This window comes from Staurois parvus, unplaced genomic scaffold (assembly GCF_062004578.1).
Source record: "Staurois parvus isolate SC_StPar_1 unplaced genomic scaffold, SC_StPar_1.0 ptg002473l, whole genome shotgun sequence".
Classification (NCBI taxonomy): domain Eukaryota; kingdom Metazoa; phylum Chordata; class Amphibia; order Anura; family Ranidae; genus Staurois; species Staurois parvus.
This window is the reverse complement of record NW_028320269.1, coordinates 82,842-105,119: the sequence shown is the minus strand read 5'-3', so window position 1 is coordinate 105,119 and position 22,278 is coordinate 82,842. Positions and strand designations below refer to the sequence as shown.

General features: G+C 46.7%; 1 protein-coding gene across 2 annotated transcripts in view; it reads left to right on the top strand.

The window, feature by feature from the left end:
• The window catches only part of ERI3 (ERI1 exoribonuclease family member 3), a 98,091-nt gene that overhangs the window by 25,847 nt on the left and 49,966 nt on the right, over nt 1-22,278 (top strand). The window lies entirely within an intron of this gene.

Sequence of the window (22,278 nt, the reverse complement as noted above, 5' to 3'; positions counted from 1 at the left end):
GTCACTTGGAGATGGGGTCGTCGTATAGTTTCTGCATTCCCCATCAAACTAGGAGTCCCATGATGCATCAGGACTAGTGGGCGGTACTGTGGGCATATTTGCATAGGTTGCAGTCTATTCAGGTAAGCATAGATGGGCGGGGGAAGCCTGGGATCCTCCTGGCCTGTCAGTCAGCTGTCATTAGTGGGTGGGACAGACATTTTCTCCCAGAGTGTCAATCAGCTAATGTAGTCATAGGTGGGCGGGGCAGACTAGAATTCTCCTGGCCTGTCATTCATATTGTTGTCATTAGAGGGTGGGACAGACCAGCCTGTTAATTAAATTGTAGTCATTGGTGGGCGGGACAGACCAGGATTCTTCTAGCCTATCAATTATATTCTAGTCATTGGTGGGCGGGACAGATAAGGATTCTTCTAGCCTATCAATTATATTCTAGTCATTGGTGGGCGGGACAGCCTAAGATTCTTCCAGCCTATCAATTATATTATAGTCATGGGTGGGCGGGACAGACCAGGATTCTTCCAGCCTATCAATTATATTCTAGTCATTGGTGGGCGGGACAGATAAGGATTCTTCTAGCCTATCAATTATATTCTAGTCATTGGTGGGCGGGACAGCCTAAGATTCTTCCAGCCTATCAATTATATTATAGTCATGGGTGGGCGGGACATACCACGATTCTTCCAGCCTATCAATTATATTATAGTCATGGGTGGGCGGGACAGACCAGGATTCTTCCAGCCTGTCAGTTATATTGTAGTCATGGGTGGGCGGGACAGACCAGGATTCTTCCAGCCTGTCAGTTATATTATAGTCATGGGTGGGCGGGACAGACCAGGATTCTTCTAACCTATCAATTATATTGTAGTCATGGGTGGGCGGGACAGACTAAGATTCTTCCAGCCTATCAATTATATTGTAGTCATGGGTGGGTGGGACAGATAAGGGTTCTTCCAGCCTGTCAATTACTTGATAGTCATGGGTGGGTGGGACAGACTAAGATTCTTTTAGCCTATCAATTATGTTATAGTCATGGGTGGGTGGGACACACCAGGATTCTCCCAGCCTGTCAATCATATTGTAGTCATTAGTGGGTGGGGCAGACTGGTATTCTCCCGACCTATCAATTATATTATAGTCATGGGTGGGCGGGACATACCAGGATTCTCCCAGCCTGTCAATCATCTTGTAGTCATTAGTGGGCGGGGCAGACTTGTATTCTCCTGACCTGTCAATCATATTATAGTTATGTGTGGGCGGGACAGACCAGGGTTCATCCAGCCTGTCAAATTATAATCCTGGATGGGCAGAAGAGATTGGCAGCCTGAGTTGTCGCGGTCCCTCCCACTGCTGTGACATAATTACTGTATACAACTGAATAAATAAAGGTCTCATTTACAAAAATGTTTTCATATTTCTCCCCAGAGTTCAGCTTGAAATGGAACCCCGAATGTACAGTGTAAAGAGACACATTTAGGGTACATGAGGCACAATTAAACTTGACAGAATCCCCCCATAATGGAACCCCCCCATAATGGAACCCCCCCCATAATTTAAATCCCCCCATAATGGAATCCTCCCATGATGGAATCCCCCCCATAATGGAATCCCCCCATAATGGAATCCCCCCATAATGGAATCCCCCCATAATGGAATCCCCCTCCTTTCTGTAAAAATGTACATTTTTGTTTAGCTGTAAGGTCCCGTGCACATGAAGCCCCCTATGAGCAGCGCATCCTTCCCGTCGTGTTAGTGTGCCTAGGAGTGACGGGCGCAGCATTCCGCCCCGCTACAGACAGCCTGTCACAGTCTATGGTAGCCTAGGGCTGGATGGGGCTGGATGCTGCACCCGTCCCTCCTGGGTGCCTTAAGGAGGCTGCGTGTGTTCTGATACATTGTACTTTGATACGTTGCTCTGTGTTCTGATACACTCTACGTTGATACGTTGTTCTGTGTTTTGATACATTGTACATTGATACGTTGCTCTGTTTTCTGATACATTGTTCTGTGTTCTGATACATTGTACATTGATACGTTGCTCTGTTCTAATACATTGTGCATTGATACGTTGTCCTGTGTTCTGATACATTGTACATTGATACGTTGTCCTGTGTTCTGATACATTGTACATTGATACGTTGTCCTGTGTTCTGATACATTGTACATTGATACAGTGTTCTGATACATTGTACATTGCTACGGTGTTCTGTGTTCTGATACATTGTACATTGATACGGTGTTCTGATACATTGTTCTGTGTTTTGATACATTGTACATTGATACGTTGCTCTGTTCTGATACATTGTACATTGATAGGTTGTCCTGTGTTCTGATACATTGTACATTGATACAGTGTTCTGTGTTCTGATACATTGTACATTGATAGGTTGTCCTGTGTTCTGATACATTGTACATTGTACATTGATACAGTGTTCTGTGTTCTGATACATTGTACATTGATACGTTGCCCTGTGTTCTGATACATTGTACATTGATACATTGTCCTGTGTTCTGATACATTGTACATTGATACATTGTCCTGTGTTCTGATACATTGTACATTGATACAGTGTTCTGATACATTGTACATTGATACGTTGCCCTGTGTTCTGATACATTGTTCTGTGTTCTGATACATTGTTCTGTGTTCTAATACATTGTAAAAGATGACATCTGCAGACCCCTGAAGCAGGTGACCCCCGTTGATCGTTTAGAGCCGTACCATTTTGACAGCAGGATGGCTGTGACGCTGCTTACCCTCCATGCAGTCGCTCGCTCACAGGCCAGACCAGCGATGTGCATTTTGCAGCGCTGTCCCCAAGCATGGTTTGTAGTGTCCGCGTATTTCTCATTTATATGTGGATAAAAGGTGTGACCTGTGATCTGCACCTCACCATTGGCTGCATACAAGTGACCTGGACTTCGAGCGGTAAAAAACAAGCTCGCAGCCGCAGCCGTGGGATTGGTTTAATTTTTTCTCTGCCACTTCCTGGAGGGTCAGTAATGATCTGGGCAGCCATGGATGCTCTCAATATCTTTTACTGCACCGTGACATCCCTTGTGATAGCAATCAAGTGTAACGAATAAAAAGTGTTAAAAAATCAAGTAAAAAAAAAAAGCGAACACGCATGAAGGCAGACGTGATGCAAATGTGTATGTAAGCAGCAATGTCTCCATGCCTGAGAATCGAGAATATTTCTAGTATTTCTGTTAAATTAGAATTACAGCAGAGCTGCTCTTAGAATGGTGTCCTCGCCCCTCCTGACACCTCTGCCGACTAACCTGTGTAAGAGAGATGTATATACTTACCTATTTTCAGCCCGCTCTGGTCTGGTTACACGATCCGGCTCTCCCCTGTGACAGCCAGTGGCAGCTGCAGGGGAGAGGAGGGAGCACCGGCGATGAATGGGCTATCAGAGCCTATGGGTAACGTCAGTACTGCCAGGCATTACCAGCCAATGTCCGAGCGCTCCCTCCTCTCCCCTGCAGCTGCAGGGGAGAGGAGGGAGCACCGGCGATGAATGGGCTATCAGAGCCTATGGGTAACGTCAGTACTGCCAGGCATTACCAGCCAATGTCCGAGCGCTCCCTCCTCTCCCCTGCAGCTGCAGGGGAGAGGAGGGAGCACCGGCGATGAATGGGCTATCAGAACCTATGGGTGACATCAGTAATGCCAGGCATTACCAGCTATTGTTGGAGCGCTCTCTCTTCTCCCCTGCAGCTGTAGGGGAGAGGAGAGAGTACCAGAAATGAATGGGCTATCAGAGCCTATGGGTAAGATCAGTAATACCAAGCATTACCAGCCAATGTCCGAGCGCTCTCTCCTCTCCCCTGCAGCTGCAGGGGAGAGGAGGGAGCACCGGCAATGAATGGGCTATCAGAGCCTATGGGTGACATCAGTAATGCCAGGCATTACCAGCCAATGTCCGAGCGCTCTCTCCTCTCCCCTGCAGCTCCCGTCTCAGGGAGCACGCACAATCCAAAATGGCGGGCGCCGTTTATGAACAGCAACCTGCCCCTGGACTGCTCCCGTCCGGCCGTTTATATACAGCGGCCGAACAGGAAGTGGTTAAAAAGCCTGTCCCCTGCCAGTATATGGAAGCAGCGGCCTCTCTGCAGAGGTCTGTTATCATACAACACACCCGCCCTGCCTGCCTTGCTGATCGTTTGTTTTTTGGCAGGATGTTATTTCCACGCACCGGAATAACCCGAGCCGCGCTCGCTGCGATCTCCAGCGCCGTAGTGATAAGCGAGCCGTCCGTCTTTAGATTTATACCATATGGCGGCTTGTAAAATTCCGCCGCGCATCCCGCCGCTCTGTCATCTCCGTTATTACAAACATGGCGTATTGTCGCCGTCAGAAATGCCTCTTTAAATAACCCTCCGCGGCTCCGGCGGCCTCCACCAGCCCTGAGAAGAAAGCATCAGTTTTCATCTGTCACGGCCGCAGATCAGCAATTAAAACCCAAAGAGGCAAATGCCAGCGATGACCCGCAGCACAAGGCAGCTGACAAACAAGGCCGGACAAATCGACGGATAATTTATAAGCTTTGCCCTAAAATCTAATTATTTGGCAATTTGAATTTCTCAGCCAGCCTGGGCTGCGCAATAAATTTTAACCCGCCATAAATTATTTAGGGGACTGCCCATGGTGTAAATCAAAAAAGATAAAAGAGGTAAGGCGGAAAATGAGTTTTGGTGTTTTTTTTTTTTTTTTAACGGCGAGGATTTGTCAGGCCTTCCGTATAATTAACTGGGGGCAGCGGCGGTCCTGTACACAACGCGGGCGGATGTTTACCTAGAGACGTTCCGAGGATCTTCTTTACGTCGTAGTAGTAAAGCGTCTACTCTGAATTTGGTGCCCGAGTCCTTTTATTGCCAATATAAAAATGCATTTACGCCCCTTCCTAAATAATGGTGTCATGAAGTAAAAGCAGCGACAACTCTGCCGAGCCTTCTTACTATAAATGCTGGTTGTCAGCTGTCATGCTGAACCTTTCAGGTAGATAAATAACTAAAACCCCCTGTAATCTTTCACCTGGAAATGATATTGGAAGATGACTTCGCTAATATTTTCTAAATCTTCAGATTTTGTTACCATAGTCCCTGTTGATCCTGCCATGAAGGCCCTTGTTCAGGCACTTCATGTTATAGGGTGACTCTGTTTAGGTAAATGTGAGGCGCTTGACTTGGATCTTTTTGTCTGTCAAAACAGAACGTGTTGGTTGGGCTTGATGACTAGACCCCGGCAGATCTACCACAAGCTGGGGGCTCTCCCAAGGCAGAAGGTGTTGGTTAGGCTTGATGACTAGACCTCAGCAGATGTACCACAATGTGGGGGCTCTCCCAAGGCAGAAGGTGTTGGTTAGGCTTGATGACTAGACCTCAGCAGATGTACCACAATGTGGGGGCTCTCCCAAGGCAGAAGGTGTTGGTTAGGATTGATCATTAGACCTTGGTAGATCTACCACAATGTGGGGGCTCTCCCAAGGCAGAAAGTGTTGGTCAGGCTTGATGACTAGACCACAACAGAGCTACCACAAGGTGGGGGCTTTCCCAAGGCCAAAGGTGTTGGTTAGCCTTGATGACTAGACCTTGGTAGATCTACCACAATGTGAGGGCTCTCCTAAAACAGAAGGTGTTGGTTAGATTCGAAGACTTGACCTCGGCAGATCTACCACAATGTGGGGGCTCTCCCAAGACAGAAGTTGTTGGCTAGGCTTTAAGACTAGACCTCGGCAGATCTACCACAATGTGTTTGCTCTGCCAAGGCAGAAGGTGTTGGTTGGGCTTGAAGACTAGACTTCAACAGCTCTACTACAATGCTGGGCTCTCCCAAGGCAGAAGGTGTTTGTTGGGCTTGATTACTAGACATCGCAGATCTACTACAATGTGGGGGCTCTTCCAAGACAGAATGCGTTGGCTAGGCTTGATGACTAGACCTTGTTAGATCCTGCACAATTTAAGGGCTCTCCTAAAACAGAAGGTGTTGATTAGGTTTGAAGACTTGACCTCAGCAGATCTACGACAATGTGGGGCTCTCCCAAGACAGAAGGTGTTAGTTGGGTTTGAAGACTAGACCTCGGCAGATCTACCACAATGTGTTTGCTCTCCCAAGGCAGAAGGTGTTGGTTGGGCTTGAAGACTAGACTTCAACAGCTCTACTACAATGCTGGGCTCTCCAAAGGCAGAAGGTGTTGGTTGGGCTTGATCACTAGACATCGCAGATCTACTACAATGTGGGGGCTCTTCCAAGACAGAATGTGTTGGCTAGGCTTGAAAACTAGACCTTGGCAGATCTACCATAAGGTGGGGGCTCTCCCAAGGCAGAAGGTGTTGGTTAGGCTTGATGACTAGACCTTGGCAGATCCTGCACAATTTGGGGGCTCTCCTAAAACAGAAGGTGTTGATTATTTTCGAAGACTTGACCTCAGCAGATCTATCACAGTGTATGGGCTCTCCCAAGACAGAACGTGTTGGCTAGGCTTGATGACTAGACCTCAGCAGATCTACCACAATGCAGGAGCTCTCCAAAGAGGCAGAAGGTGTTGGTTAGGCTTGATGACTAGACCTCGGCAGATCTACCACAATGCAGGGGCTCTCCCAAGGCAGAAGGTGTTGGTTAGGCTTGATGACTAGACCTGGGCAGATCTACCACAGTGCGGGGGCTCTCCCAAGGCAGAAGGTGTTGATTAGGCTTGATGACTAGACCTCGGCAGATCTACCACAATGCAGGGGCTTTCCCAAGGCAGAAGGTGTTGGTTAGGCTTGTTGATTAGACCTAGGCAGATCTACCACAATGCGGGAGCTCTCCAAAGATGTCCTCCCAGTTAGAGAAATACTACTGAAATCAACCAGTGTGCCAGAGGGCCACCTTAAGAGTCCTTAGAGTCCATCATAGTTATTCCCAGCACAAATCTAACATGACTGTTCTAGAATACTTCCCAGAAGTCTTTACTTTTGAGATCCATAGGAAATTGTCATTTTCGTTTGAGACCTGAAGAAGGGAGATTGTTGGCCACATTTTATCTTCCTGTTGTCACATTGTAATATGCAATAAGATATTAGATAATAGACGAGCGTCTAATGTTCTTGTCGATTTCATTTCAAACTTTTGAACCTTATCTCGCTGTTGTGCTCCTGCATTTTCACCCTCTCAGATGAAGGACAGGTGGCAGTTTCAACACACAGTATGCAGGCATGGTTCACTGTTGTCACCATCAGGAAAACAAGCCCTGATATGAAGTGGCTTCAAAAAGTTTGCAGGAGATGGAGATCAGCAGCACTGTAATGATACAAAGGATGAAAGAAAAGGTGAAACATGTCAGAGTCTACATCAGCCATTCTCAACCAGGGTTCCTCCAGAGGTTGCCAGGGGTTCTTTGAGCTTCGGCTCATTGACCTCCCATCTGATGGTATCTATAGAGTGTTATGTAACGGTAAATGCTGGGTGCAATAACTACAAGCAAGTCATATACACGCACACAATCAACATGTGGTCATACAGGTACTTTTAATCAGCATTTAAACGATTACATATTCTACACATGTGAAAGACCCTCTACCAAATGAACACCTGCCCTGGCACTTCATAGCATTCACTCGGCACTCCAAGAAACAACAGAATCCAAATGCAATATTCTTGCACTGTCAAAACCTCCACTTTTATTATTACACGACACCCAGGAGGATATATCTTATAGTCATCACAATCAGTGTAATAACACACACCAATAATAATGTGAGCATTACAGCATGAAAGACACAACATTTGACAGCGTCACAGCATAGAATTAATACATTACCAAAGCTATGTGGAAGCGGGAAGGAACAAATCCCATTGGAACCATACTGCCCAGGGGGTCATGGGGAAGCCATAGGCGTGACCAATTGATGAGCCCATATAGCCATGGCAAGAATCCCAGCGTCAGAGCGTCCTCTGGCCACTAGGTGGCTTCCTATCGGTCTTGCTTGGACTGCTGGCTTTTAAACCGTTTTTCTGGCAGCTTTCCAATAGTGTGCGGGCACCACACCCACCATATGAGGATCTAGCAGAATGGTTCTGCGGGGATAACAGAATCATGCTCAGCCACCATGTTGATTCCACTTCGTTAAATGAAAAGGCACACTTGCTTCAGTTCAGCTTCTTATCTACCCTAAACTTCTTCTCATGTATCCCAAACGTCTTCTCATCTACCCCAAACGTCTTCTCATCTACCCCAAACGTCTTCTCATCTACCCCAAACTTCTTCTCATCTACCCCAAACTTCTTCTCATCTACCCCAAACTTCTTCTCATCTACCCCAAACTTCTTCTCATCTACCCCAAACGTCTTCTCATCTACCCCAAACGTCTTCTCATCTACCCCAAACGTCTTCTCATCTACCCCAAACGTCTTCTCATCTACCCCAAACGTCTTCTCATCTACCCTAAACTTCTTCTCATCTACCCCAAACTTCTCATCTACCCCAAACTTCTTCTCATCTACCCTAAACTTCTCATCTACCCCAAACGTCTTCTCATCTACCCCAAACTTCTTCTCATCTACCCCAAACGTCTTCTCATCAACCCTAAACTTAAAGATTCCTAACTTCTCAAGCAAGTAGACGTCTTTAAACAGGTTCTTATCTTCTAATGTGACATTACTAGATGTCATAAACACGTTCAATTCCATAAAAAAGTTTTTATCATACTCTAAGCAGAATATCTTGTGACTTTGTTCCTTTGGCTTAGAGAAATGACCTCTCATGCTCCTGGCATTTGGGCAACAATGCTTTATTGTAAAAATTACCCAAGAAACAAAGGGTCCAAGGCCAACATTTCATAGGCATTACATGTTAGAACCAAGAAACACTTCACAGAGCTGATGGTCTTTTTCGCTGTCTGTAAAGGAGGCATTCTGACCACCACCATAAGGAGGGTAAATAATTCCACTGACCACCAATGTAGGGGTCATTCTCCCTACTAGCCCCAATTACTTAATTTTAGCAGGGGTTTCCTCAGACCTGAGAATCATTTCAAGGGTTCTCCTGGAGTAAGAAGGTTGACAGTGGCCCAGATCTACTGGAACAACAAATCTAGTGTCCACTGAGACTGTGCCGGTGGCCATGAGGGACCCTGTCAGTGGTTAGCAGAATGACAGATCGTCAGAATAATAGGAAATAAAAGAAGGAACTTGTGACTTCTGCCCTTTGGTGGACAGAGTGGAAATTGTCCAGGTTATGTCGGCAGTGACATAGATACTCAAAAGAAGGACCCAGCAGGGCATTTAAAAAAAAAAAAAATTTGGAAAGCAGGTTTTCATTAGCTTGCATTGTTAAGAGTTAGATAAATCACATGCAGAACTATATCCAAAGAAAATTTAAAAAAAACAAAAGAATTCCTTAGCACGTCTGTAGAGTATGGTAAGCATGGAGTTGTGTCCTCCAGAGTCAGCACTGCAGATTCTATCTCCATCCATCTTCTATTGTAGAGTGATGTCCGTTTAGGTTATAATGACGTGTGTAAATGATGTCACTCCCGGAGCTCTAAAGCTTTCTATTGTCTCTTCAGAAGTGATATTTTAGGTTTTTTTTTTACCCTGGAACGTTGCCCTGTAATTTCATAACTGAGTGCAGGCCTCACACAATGAAATTAAAGAGCCAAGAGATGAATTGAACCTTTCAAAGGTCCCAACACTTGTCTCTATTAGTCTGACAAACAGAAGACCTCCCTTGTTTTTCCCTCTCTAGACGGAAATACAAAAGTAAAAAAGTATCTGTGAAGGTTTTTCATTCATCCAGGTCATGGTATATCTAGTCGTAGTTGGACACGTTCAACGGGACTTATTCGGTAATGTTGAGGACATGTCATAGCTTATGCAAGCCATTTCTTCAGTTCTAATGAGTGATGGGATGGTTATTAGAAGTGAAGAAGAGACTTGGATAAGCTATAAAACCTAGTAGTCCGGGTTAATGTGACCTACTACAAGTAGCTAAATGAAAAGTTCCATTAAGTCCTGTGATATAATACGGTTAGGGAGGTACCAGATTCCTTTTGTTACCTACAAAGTAGGGAACAAGTACAATGGTGACCAGTAGTCAGTATGCCAATTCCACCAAGGAAGTCCTGCACTCCCTACATATAAGCAGTCTAGGCAGATGAGCCTATCCAATCAGTTGATCAGAGGTGTATGAAATTTTCATTGTTTCCAGGGGTCTCCTAACTTTCTAAACTAAGGGGTAGTTTACTGTCCTTTAGACTTTACTGGAGCTGGACTTGGGCCAGTGGGAGTAGAAAATGACCTAGCATCAGTAAACAACACCTCAGACTTGGTGGTCATTGGGAGAAATAAAATTACATAACACCTGTGGACAGTAGGAAGAGGAAGAATAGTGCCAAGTCATTGGTGTCAGTGGGAGGAATAGTGCCCCATCATTGGTGTCAGTGGGAGGGATAGTTCCCTATCATGGTATTAGTGAAAGCGTCCCATTGTTTGTATCAGTGGGAGGGACAGTGCCCTATTGTTGATGTAAGTGGAAACACTAGTGCCTCGTCATTGGTATCAGTGGAAGGAATAGTGTCCCATTGTTGGTGTCAATGGGATGAAAAGCTCCCCATCATTGGTGTCAGTGGGAGGCATACTACCCCATTGTTGGTGTTGTAGGAGGAATAGTGCCTCATCATTGGCGTCAGTGGGAGAAATGGTGCCCCATCATTGGCGCAAGTGGGAGGAATAGTGGCTCACTGTTGGCATCAAGGGAAAGAATAGTGCCCCATCATTGGTGCCTGTGGGAGGAATAGTGTCCCATCATTGGTGTCTGTGGGAGGAATAGTGTCCCATGGTTGGTGTCAATGGGAGGAATAGTGCCCCATTGTTGGTGTTGTGGGAGGAACAGTGTCCCATTGTTGGCGTCAGTGGTAGGAATAGTGCCCCATCATTGGTGTCAGTGGTAGGAATAGTGCCCCATCATTGGTGTCAGTGGGAGGAATAGTGCCCCATTGTTGGTGTCATGGGAGGAATAGTGCCAGATTTTTGGTGTTGGGGGAGGAACAGTGCCCCATTGTTGGTGTCCTGGGAAGAATAGTTCCCCTTTGTTGGTGTCCTGGGAAGAATACTGCCCCATTGTTGGTGTTGTGGGAGGAACAGTGCCCCATTGTTGGTGTCAGTGGGAGGAATAGTGCCCCATTGTTGGTGTTGTGGGAGGAACAGTGCCCCATTGTTGGCGTCAGTGGGATGAATAGTGCCCCATTGTTGGTGTCAGTGGGAGGAATAGTGCCCCATTGTTGGTGTCAGTGGGAGGTATAGTGCCCCATTGTTGGCGTCAGTGGGAGGAATAGTGCCCCATTGTTGGCGTCAGTGGGAGGAATAGTGCCCCATCATTGGTGTCAGTGGGAGGAATAGTGCCCCATCATTGGTGTCAGTGGGAGGAATAGTGCCCCATTGTTGATGGCTTTCTCTTTGGAGGTGGACCATGTTCTAGAACCTGTGCACTTTTTTGTGTGTTCCCTCTTTGATTGCACCTGGTGTTTAGTTTCGTGTGTGTCCCCTAGGATGTGTGTGTAGCCCTAGAATTAACAATCATGAAACCCTTGCCTTTTTGAGGCACCCTACTTCAAGGGCAGTCTTTAAAAATATGTTTTGCTATTCCTGGAGTTGGACTTTAATGTTTCTAGTTCCTTCAGCCGATACTGAAGTTTCTGTGTTGCCCCGGCCATAGCTTGGCGTCATGACGGACAGTCCAGGTACACAGAGGAAACTGTTCTATAAAGTATAGAATCTCCGCGTCCTCCGAGACCCGCGCCTCACCTCATCCCCGACATCTAGAAAAACACACGACTGACTTCCACTCTTTACACAGGATAATTGGAGCAGAAAAATATCATCAATCTCCCGGACAATAAATCAAACAAAATCATATTAGTCCATTAAAAGACAGTTCCATAACATTTAAACCCAAAGCGTACTGTTCATTTTCATTACGTTCTCCCATTTCTCTACCTTTCCACTTTGATTTCACAAAACTAAATAAAATCTGCAGCACTTGACCCCGCTACGCCGAGGGAGAGACGGGAGCGCCGCGCGGCCGGCGAGACCATGCAACCACTGCGCGCTCTCTCTCTCTCTTTTCCTCCTACTCGCTCTCTCTGGCTCTTCCGTGATTAGCCATTTGCCAATGCAGATCCCCTCGGATAAATCAGCTGGCCATTAACCTGGTATTACACGTACACAGCATGGCACAGCGGGCGTCGTACATCTCGATTTACCGTCGCCTGGAAAACGATACGCTATATATCTCAGATAAAATAAAACTGTAACGGCCCCTCGCGCTGATAATACGGCATCTGTATTTACTAATGGGGTCTTATCGCAGCGCCGTAAATCCCGGCTGACACCTCCCAGGCTGGGGTACCTCGCTGCGAGGAGCTGCAGGAAGATGAATCGGACGCATTATATATTAATGTGGGTGGAATCACCTCCCCCCTCCTTGTTATACAGCCTGCAGATCTGAAACTGGAAAAGCAGCTTGTTTTTATTTACTGTATCTCCTTCTACTAATTGTATAGTAAAAACTTAGGGAAGGGTGGTGGTTGAACCGCGGAGACTTAACCTCCTCCATGTTGTCTCCGAAGGCCATGGCCTAGCACTTCCATGGTGGAGCTTGTTCTCGCCAGGACCTTCTTTTTTCAGTCACAGCACCCTTTAAAAGTAAGAACAAAATCATGAGGCCCCCAATGACGTGAATGTTACTTACCATCCATGGGAAACCTGATAATGAAATTAACTTCACATGAAAAGTCCTTCTTCAGGTTAGAGGTCCCCTCATCATGTTAGGTTCCCCCCACCCATCCCATTACGTCAGAGCTGCTCGTCACATCAGCAGCGTCCCGAATCATAGAATCCTTTCAACACATTAGACGTTCCACCCTTTCCATCAAAGTCCCACCTATACATCAGAGTGTTTTCAAATAATTAAAAATACTTGCGACTTACAAAGCCATCCACAGCTCGGCCCCCGAGTTACATCATTTACCTAGTCTCAAAATACAAACCTAATTGTTCTCTTTGTTCCTCCCAAGACCTCCTGCTCTCTAGCTCCCTCATCACCGCCTCCCATGCTTTCCTCTAAGACTTCTTCCAAGCCTCTCCCATCCTATAGAACTCCCTACCCCAATCTGTCAGACTATCTCATACTCTGTCCACCTTTAAGTGATCCCTAAAAACCCTTCTCTTCAGGCAAAGAAAAAACCCAGGAGGCGCCACCACCTAAGTGTAGTATTATAAATCCAAGAGAGATAATATTGAGAATTGCACTCACATTTATTCAGAAGGTAAAAGCATAAAAACATCCACTGGAGGACTGCAGAGCTCAGCAGGGTCACGGCTGGGTTGGCAGAGTGAAGCCCAGAGACACCTGGGAATAGCCTGTGGACCGTGTTTACGAAAGCGCTGGTAGTGTCCCATGGTCAGAGCGGGTACAGTCGGAGTGAACCATGCCTTCCTCAGGTGGTGTGAAACATGTCGTCAATGAAGAGCTGGAGGCAGATCGAAGATGCAGAGAACTTCCAATGGGGGGCGTGGTTACACATTTCAAGGCAACAAGGACCACCCCTTTTGTGAAAGCGCTGGTATTGTCCCAGGGTCAGAGCGGGTACAGCCGGAGTGAACCATGCCTTCCTCAGGCGGTGTGGAACATGTCGTCAATGAAGAGCTGGAGGCAGATCAAAGATGCAGAGAACTTCCAATGGGCGAGGGGGGAGTGGTTACACATTTCAAGGCAACAAGGACCACCCCTTTTGTGAAAGTGCTGGTAGTGTCCCATGGTCAGAGCGGGTACAGCCGGAGTGAACCATGCCTTCCTCAGGCAGTGTGGAACATGCCGTCAATGAAGAGCTGGAGGGAGATCGAAGATGCAGAGAACTTCCAAAGGTGGTGAGGTTACGTGTTTCAAGGCAACGAGGACCACCCCTTTTGTGAAAGCGCTGGTAGTGTCCATGGTCAGAGCGGGTACAGCCGGAGTGAACCATGCCTTCCTCAGGCGGCGAGGAACATGCCAACAAAGAACATGTGTAGGGAGATCAAAGATGCAGAGAACTTCCAATGGGGGGCATGGTTATGCGTTTCAAGGCAACAAGGACCACCCCTTTTGTGAAAGCGCTGGTAGTGTCCCATGGTCAGAGCGGGTACAGCCGGAGTGAACCATGCCTTCCTCAGGTCTTGTGAAACATGTCGTCAATGAAAAGCTGGAGGCAGATCGAAGATGCAGAGAACTTCCAATGGGGGGCGTGGTTATGCATTTCAAGAACCACCCCTTTCGTCAAATCATCATGGCTTGTTAGAGCTTACAATCTAAAAGGGAGGGTCAAGTGATACAAAATGTAACAACTGTTGTGGGTGAACTGATGGACAAAGTAAAAGTTCAGTTGTTGGGTGGGGGCAGGTAGGCTTCCCTAAAGAGATGGCTTTTCCGGGATCTCCTCAAGGTGGATAGAATAGGAGATAGGCAGACAGATTGGGGTAAGGAGTTCCATAGGAGGGAAGAGTCTCTGCAGAGGTCCTGGATGCAAGCATAGGAGGAGGAGACGAGGGAGCTAGAAAGCAAGAGGTCTTAAAGTACAGGCATCACTGCTTTTCCTACACCACCACTTCAGATGGATCTTAAGTTCTCCTTCCCTCCCAAAGCTCCTCTCTCTGGTCATGGCCTCTTTGTCATCACTTGCAGTACAGCAGACTGCATTCACACCTTATTCATGCACCCCTAGACACAACGAGCATTTAGCCCTTGGAATATGGGGGGGGGACCCCAGTAGAAGGGGTTTTTTAAGGGTTTTAATGATCCACGTTACAGAAGAAAACTCCTAAACTGAGTGGAGTTGATGACTATTGATCCAGATGCTCCAGGTAGAGCATTAAGTCCATTGTGTAGTAAAGGTCGTCAGTTCCTCCATATGTAGCAGATTGGGTGATCCTTTCTTTTGATGGAAGGGAGGGAGCTGTGATCTCCAATGCCTTCGGATTATAGAAAAAAAACTCAACGGGCCTTTTTGTTGGTAGACGTGGAGCCTGGGATTAGTGAGAAGAGTGCAATTTCTGGTGACCCTTTATGTATTATTTTATTATAGGCTTACCACAAAAACTATCTGAACAGGCGTTACTGGTACCTGTTGGAGACACAGATTTAAAAAAAAATTAAAGGAGAAGTACAGCCAAAGCTTTTTTGGCTGTACTTCTCCTGTGGATCACAGAAGGGCAGTTTGTTCTGCGTTCCTGTGACCTGTTTTTGGGCTGAAGTCACTCAGCCAGTCCAGGCTGGGGAAAGATCCCGACTTCAAAGTCGAGATCCACCTCGGAGTCTGGAGTGGCATTTGGCTCAGCCTTTCAGCGAGCCGCTGAGAGCCTTGGCCAGTCATTTCCTCCCCCTCCACAGCCCAGCGGGGGGCAGAGCAGACAGTGGTGACTGACAGTGACCGCTCTCTGCTCAGAGGGGCTGTGGGAACGATCAGTGGTCATGTGATCGTTGAGTTCTCACTCTTGGACCAAAGCTGCACCCATCTAGTTAAGTCCAACACAACAAACACTTTTCTCCTGCGCTAGGAATGGGCTTAGTAGACCCAATAAGAATGTTCTGGAATTTTCTGGAATATGCACTGCTTGCTGCCCTCTACAGACCGGGGCGGTCCAAATACACTGGGTGCAAATGGAGAAACAAAAAAAGGGGCGCACCGACCTAGTGCATTATCGTTTAAAAATATATTTATTGAAGGAACAAAGTATCATACTCACAATAGACATAATAACACAGGCATGTCAAACTGAACAAGATGTATAATCCAAACAGCATCTGAGTCCATACGATGGAACCCTGGATGACCAACTGGCTAAGGCGTTTCGAGGACACAACCTCTTCCTCAGAGCCAACACTTCAGGAGTCTGCACTTCTCTTATATAGGCTACTAAATGATACCAAAGGGGCCGTATCAAAATCACCCGAAGGTGGTGGCTGACAGTCGCCGCTCTCTGCTCAGAGGGGCTGTGGGAACGATCAGAGGTCATGTGATCGCTGAGTTCTCATCCTTGGACCGAAGCTGCACCCATCTAGGTAAGTGTAATGGGTAAAAAAAAATAAAAAGCCATACTTCTCTTTTCATTTTTATTGATATCAGTATTTAAAACTTAGCTGGACCAAATGGCCCTAAAAATGTCACAAATGAGTGCAGCATTTTATACATTTAGTTGTGCTCAAGTGTGCCTCCCCTTGGAGAATTGGTAGTATACAGTATGTACAGTTTTTGAAGAAAATGTGAGAAGGCAAAACGTATTTCTTATGGGATTCCTATTCTGTGACTGGAGGTGATAACAGAATGGCCCAATCATAAAACAGAACATGGCAACAAGTAAACCAATGAAATGCCCCCCCTGTTCAAAAGTCTGCATCCCCTTAGTTCTTAATCTTGTGTAGCGCCCCCTTCAGCATCAATGACAGAGTACCGTCTCCTGTAATAGTTGTCTATGAGGCCCCCGAATTCTCACAGGTGGTAGAGCTGCCCATTCATCTTGGCAAAATGCCTCCAGGTCATGCAAAGTCTTTGGTGGTCTTGCATGAATCGCATGTTGGAGATCTCCTCAGAGCGGCTTGATGATATGAAGGTCAGGAGACTGTGATGGCCACTCCAGAACCTTCACCTTTTCCTGCTGTAACCACTGGAGGGTCAGCTTGGCCTTGCGCTGAGGGCCATTGCCGTGCTGGAAAGTCCAAGAGCGTCCCATATGCAGATTTTGTGCAAAAGAATGCAAATGGTCTGCCAGTATTTTCTGATAGCTGTAAAATTTGTCTCTGGGGCCCCCGAATTTCTGCAGGTGGTAGAACCACCCATTCGTCTCGGAAAAATGCCTCCAGGTCATGCAAAGTCTTTGGTGGTCTTGCATGAATCGCACGTTGGAGATCTCCCCAGAGAGGCTCAATGATATGAAGGTCAGGAGACTGTGATGGCCACTCTAGAACCTTCACCTTTTCCTGCTGTAACCACTGGAGGGTCAGCTTGGCCTTGCGCTGAGGGCCATTGTCGTGCGTGCTGGAAAGTCCAAGAGCGTCCCATATGCAGATTTTGTGCAAAAGAATGCAAATGGTCTGCCAGTATTTTCTGATAGCTGTAATATTTGTCTATGAGGCCCCCGAATTCCTGCGGGTGGTAGAACCACTCATTCGTCTCGGCAAAATGCCTCCAGGTCATGCAAAGTCTTTGGTGGTCTTGCATGAATCACACGTTGGAGATCTCCCCAGAGCGGCTCAATGATATGAAGGTCAGGAGACTGATGGCCTCTCCAGAACCTTCACCTTTTCCTGCTGTAACCACTGGAGGGTCAGCTTGGCCTTGTGCTGAGGGCCATTGCCGTGCTGGAAAGTCCAAGAGCGTCTCATGTGCAGATTTTGTGCAAAAGAATGCAAATTGTCTGCCAGTATTTTCTGATAACATGTTGCATTCATCTTGCCATCAATTTTCACAATATTCCCTGTGCCTTCAGAGCTCCCCCCCCCCCAAAAAAAAAAATCAGTGAGCCACCACCATGCTTCACGGTGGGGATGGTATTCTTTTTTTGTTGTTGACTCCTCTCCAAACGGCGCTTATGGTTGTGAACATAAAGCTCTATTTTGTTCTCGTCTTTTTAGATATTTTTTAGTTATTTTGATTTTTTAAAATTATTTTTACACTGTCCCTTTTCTTTTTTTATTACTTTTATTGCTATCACAGGGAATGTAAATATCCCCTCTGACTGCAATAGGCACTGACAGGTATTCTTTTTTTATAAATCTGGGGTCTATGAGACTCTAGATATCTCCTCTGCCCTTACATTATCTAATCTCACCAAGATCGGTGTGTTCAGATGCTTTCGCAATTTACAAATGGCGCTGTCTATATCCCGCGAAACTGAAGTGAAGAAATGCTCGTAGCTTCCGATTTCTTAGACCATAGAGATGATTGGAGCCATTCTGGTCTCTGACCAGCTCTATGGTCAGCCAGCAGAACTGCCGGCTGCATTCTCGGATTCCCCTGTGGGACAGGAGAACCCAAGAAAACTGTGGAAGGCAGCAGGAGGGGGGGATGCCCCTTCTTTCTGCTCGTAAAAACAATTCAGCAGCTAATTGGCCACTAGGATTGCTTTTACATAAAAGCCGACCGCTAGCTGAAAAAAAACATTCCCAGGATGATGACTATAGCTGCAAGCATCATCCCGGTATAGCCACTCAAATTCCAGCGACGTTCCAGTACATTGCTGGTCCATGTTGGACATATATGTAACAGCAGAGAACACGGACATACGATGACTCGGGTCTGTAGACCAATATGACCGCAATTCAATCTTTTCGGTAATGTCCATGTTGAGGGTTCGGCCCAAAAGAGTTTTAAATTCAGAAACTGTGACAGAGTTCCTTGCGAATTGTCTGACAAGCTGAATTTGGGTGGGCGGCCATGTATTGTTGTGTATAAATTGCCTTGCCCCACAATAAATTGGTACAAATCTTGCGTGAAAAACAGCGGAGGGGCTAAATGCTATTGCTGGCAGCGAACGGGGCCGGTCCTGCTAACACTGCGTTTTTGGGGACACTATACTAAGGGGGCACTAGTATAGTTCTGTTCATATTCATTATATCGATCTGTACAAACACTATACTAGTAATGGCGGTGATCAGCGACCAGTGAGTCATTGATCAGTGAGTGCGACGGGCAATCCAACGCTAGCTGACCCTGGCTGGGAGGGGCTTACCGACCCTGACGCTATCTGATGTCACTAGGGGCAGGAATACAGTGATCAGTGAAACATTCTATATACTTACACTGTACTAATGGCACTGGCTGGGTGAAGGGGCGATCAAAGGGTTAATAGGGGCGATCAGAGGGTTACTAGGGGCGATCAAAGGGTTACTAGGGGCGATCAGAGGGTTACTAGGGGCGATCAGAGGGTTACTAGGGGCGATCAGAGGGTTACTAGGGGCGATCAAAGGGTTACTAGGGGTGATCAAAGGGTTAATATTGGCGATCAAAGGTTTAATATTGGCGATCAAAGGGTTAATATTGGTGATCAAAGGGTTACTAGGGGCGATCAGAGCGTTATTACAGGTGATCAAAGGGTTAATAGGGGCGATCAAAGGGTTACTAGGGGCTATCAAAGGGTTAATATTGGCGATCAAAGGGTTAATATTGGCAATCAAAGGGTTACTAGGGGCAATCAAAGGGTTAATATTGGTGATCAAAGGGTTACTAGGGGCGATCAAAGGGTTAATATTGGCGATCAGAGGGTTACTAGGGGTGATCGAAGGGTTAATATTGGCGATCAAAGGGTTACTAGGGGCGATCAAAGGGTTAAATGTGCTAATCTAACATGTGCGTGTAAAATGTAGTGATGCTTTTACTCGGTGGCGCGTTCTCTCTTCTCTCCCTGGACCGACCGGGGGGGGGGGGGGGGCAGTGGGGGGCGCAGGCTCATTCACACCCCAAAACGAGAAGCGATGCAAGATTACATCGCTTTGCCAAGAGCTGCTGCTCGCTCGCAGGTAAGTGGTTGGCAAGTAGTTAAAAAAAAAATAAAAACCTTAAAAAAAAATAAAACAAACAAAAAATTCTCAATATGGTATTTTTTCTTTTTTAACATTTCTTTTTTTAATACTTTTATCAGAATAGTACAATGTTACCATAGCAACATTGTACTACTCTGGGGGGGGGGGGGGGGGCGCTGATCAGGGATTGTTTATTTTTTTTTACACTTTGCTTTGCAGGAGGAATAAAGATCATTTCTCCTGCAATGCGAAGCTTGCTGTCATGAACCGAATTCATTCAGGAACTGTCATGTATGAGTTAGGTTTTTGACAGCTCAAGATAGTGATCTGTGATTGGCTGGAGCTGGTCACATGGTACAGGGTGCTGTGATTGGCCCCATGGTTCATATTTACGTAGTTACATAGTTAGTCTGGCTTAAAAAAGACAAAAGTCCATCCAGTTCAACCATAGAAAAAAAAAGTTATAATCCTCCACCCACAATTGATCCAGAGGAAGGTAAAAACCCAGCAAAGCACGATCCAATTTGCTCCTGCAGGGGAAATTCCTTCCTGATCCCCCGAGAGGCAATCGGATATTCCCTGGATCACCTTTCCCTATAAATGTTATATCCAGTTATATTCTGTGTATCCAAGAAAGAATCCAGGACTTTCCTACAGCAATCCACTGAGCTGGCCACAACCAACTCTGGAGGGAGTCTATTCCACATTCTCACAGCTCTCACTGTGAAGAAACCTTTCCGTGTTTGGAGATGACATTTCATGTGATAGCTGTGGGAGAATCACAGGTCACTAGAAGGAGAAGCAGAGATGTTATGAGTGAGATTGATTCATAATAGCTTTGCTTACATTCATAATCACCGGGTCCCGTTCACCAGGATCTTCATTTGCGGGGGGGGGGGGGCAGGGGCAGGCATAAGATACTCCCCGGGTGGACACAGGGGCGGGGAGGAGACAACCAGTAACAGGGACAAAAAAAAATGGAATGATCCAACTCTCAGATCCTATATCTTGCCCTTTGAGAAGTCTAGATCAACCCAGTTCAGGGATAGGTGGATATTAATGGCAGAAAATATAAATATATATAAAACCCCCACAATTTATTACAGCTTTATTACAAAATATAAAACCATATCTGGAAACATATACTGTGGGCTCAGACCAGAGAGGAACACAACCCCTGATTGACAGTATGCTGCAACTCTCATAGGTTCAAGTGTAACAGCCGTGATGTAGAAGCTTCCGGACACGTGTTTGGTGTCACTTTCCAGAGGTATAAATACACAAACTCATAGAGGGGTTAGTGGTTGCCTACAGATGAAGGTTAACAACAGCCTGGTATGGTAGTGATGAGATCCCATGGAGAAAGGGTCCCCAAAGAAGAAAAAGGGACAACTGTAAATGCAGAAATTCAGAGGGCAGCTAGGAGATCTTAACCACAGACCAAAATGGGTCCAACCAAGGGCATGGCCGGCCACAACACTCAAACACCAGACATTGAGGGACACGGGCACACAGGCTGCACTTGAAAACGCGGGTGGGGGGGCGGCACGTGGATACAGGGGCACACTTGATGACACAGAGCATACAGAGGATCACTTGGAGACCTGGAACACAGAGGATCACTTGGATACACGGGACACAGGGGATCACTTGGAGACATGGGGCACAGGGGATCACTTGGATACACGGGACACAGGGGATCACTTGGAGACATGGGGCACAGGGGATCACTTGGAGACATGGGGCACAGGGGATCACTTGGATACACGGGACACGGGATCACTTGGAGACATGGGGCACAGGGGGTGCATTTGGAGACACAGGGAATCAATTTGAGAGACACAGGAAATTAACTTGAAAGACACAGGACGCACAGAGAATTAACTTTGGAGACACAGGATACCCAGGAGCAGCACTTTGAGGCACAGAGAATCAACTTAGGAAACAAAAGGACACACAAGTGGTACACTAGGAGACAAGGGGATGAACTTGGGAGACACAGAACACACGGGATACACTGAGACACAGGGGATGAACTTGGGAGACACAGGGGATGCACTGAGACACAGGGGATGAACTTGGGAGACAGAGCACACAGGGGATGAACTTGGGAGACACAGGGGATGCACTGAGACACAGGGGATGAACTTGGGAGACACAGGGGATGCACTGAGACATGGGATGAACTTGGGAGACACAGGGCACACAGGGGATGTACTGAGACACAGGGGATGAACTTGGGAGAGACAGGGGATGCACTGAGACACAGGGGATGAACTTGGGAGACACAGGGCACACAGGCGATGTACTGAGACACAGGGGATGAACTTGGGAGACATAGGGGATGTACTGAAACACAGGGATTGAATTTGGGAAACACAGGGAATGAACTTGGGAGACACGGCACACAGGGGATGTACTGAGACACGGATTGAACGTGGGAAACACAGGGAATGAACTTGGGAGACACGGCATACAGGGGATGTACGGAGACACAGGGGATGAACTTGGCAGACATAAGGCACACAGGGGATGCATTTGGAGACACTGGGAATGAATTTGGGAGACACTGGGTACAAAGGGGGTGCACTTGGAGACACAGGGAATGAACTTTGGAGACACAAGGCACACAGGGAACGCACTCGGAGACACATGGAATGAACTTGGGAGACACAGGAAACAGGGGACGCACTTGGAGTCACAGGGAATGAACGTGAAAGACACAGGGTCATGGAGGATGCAT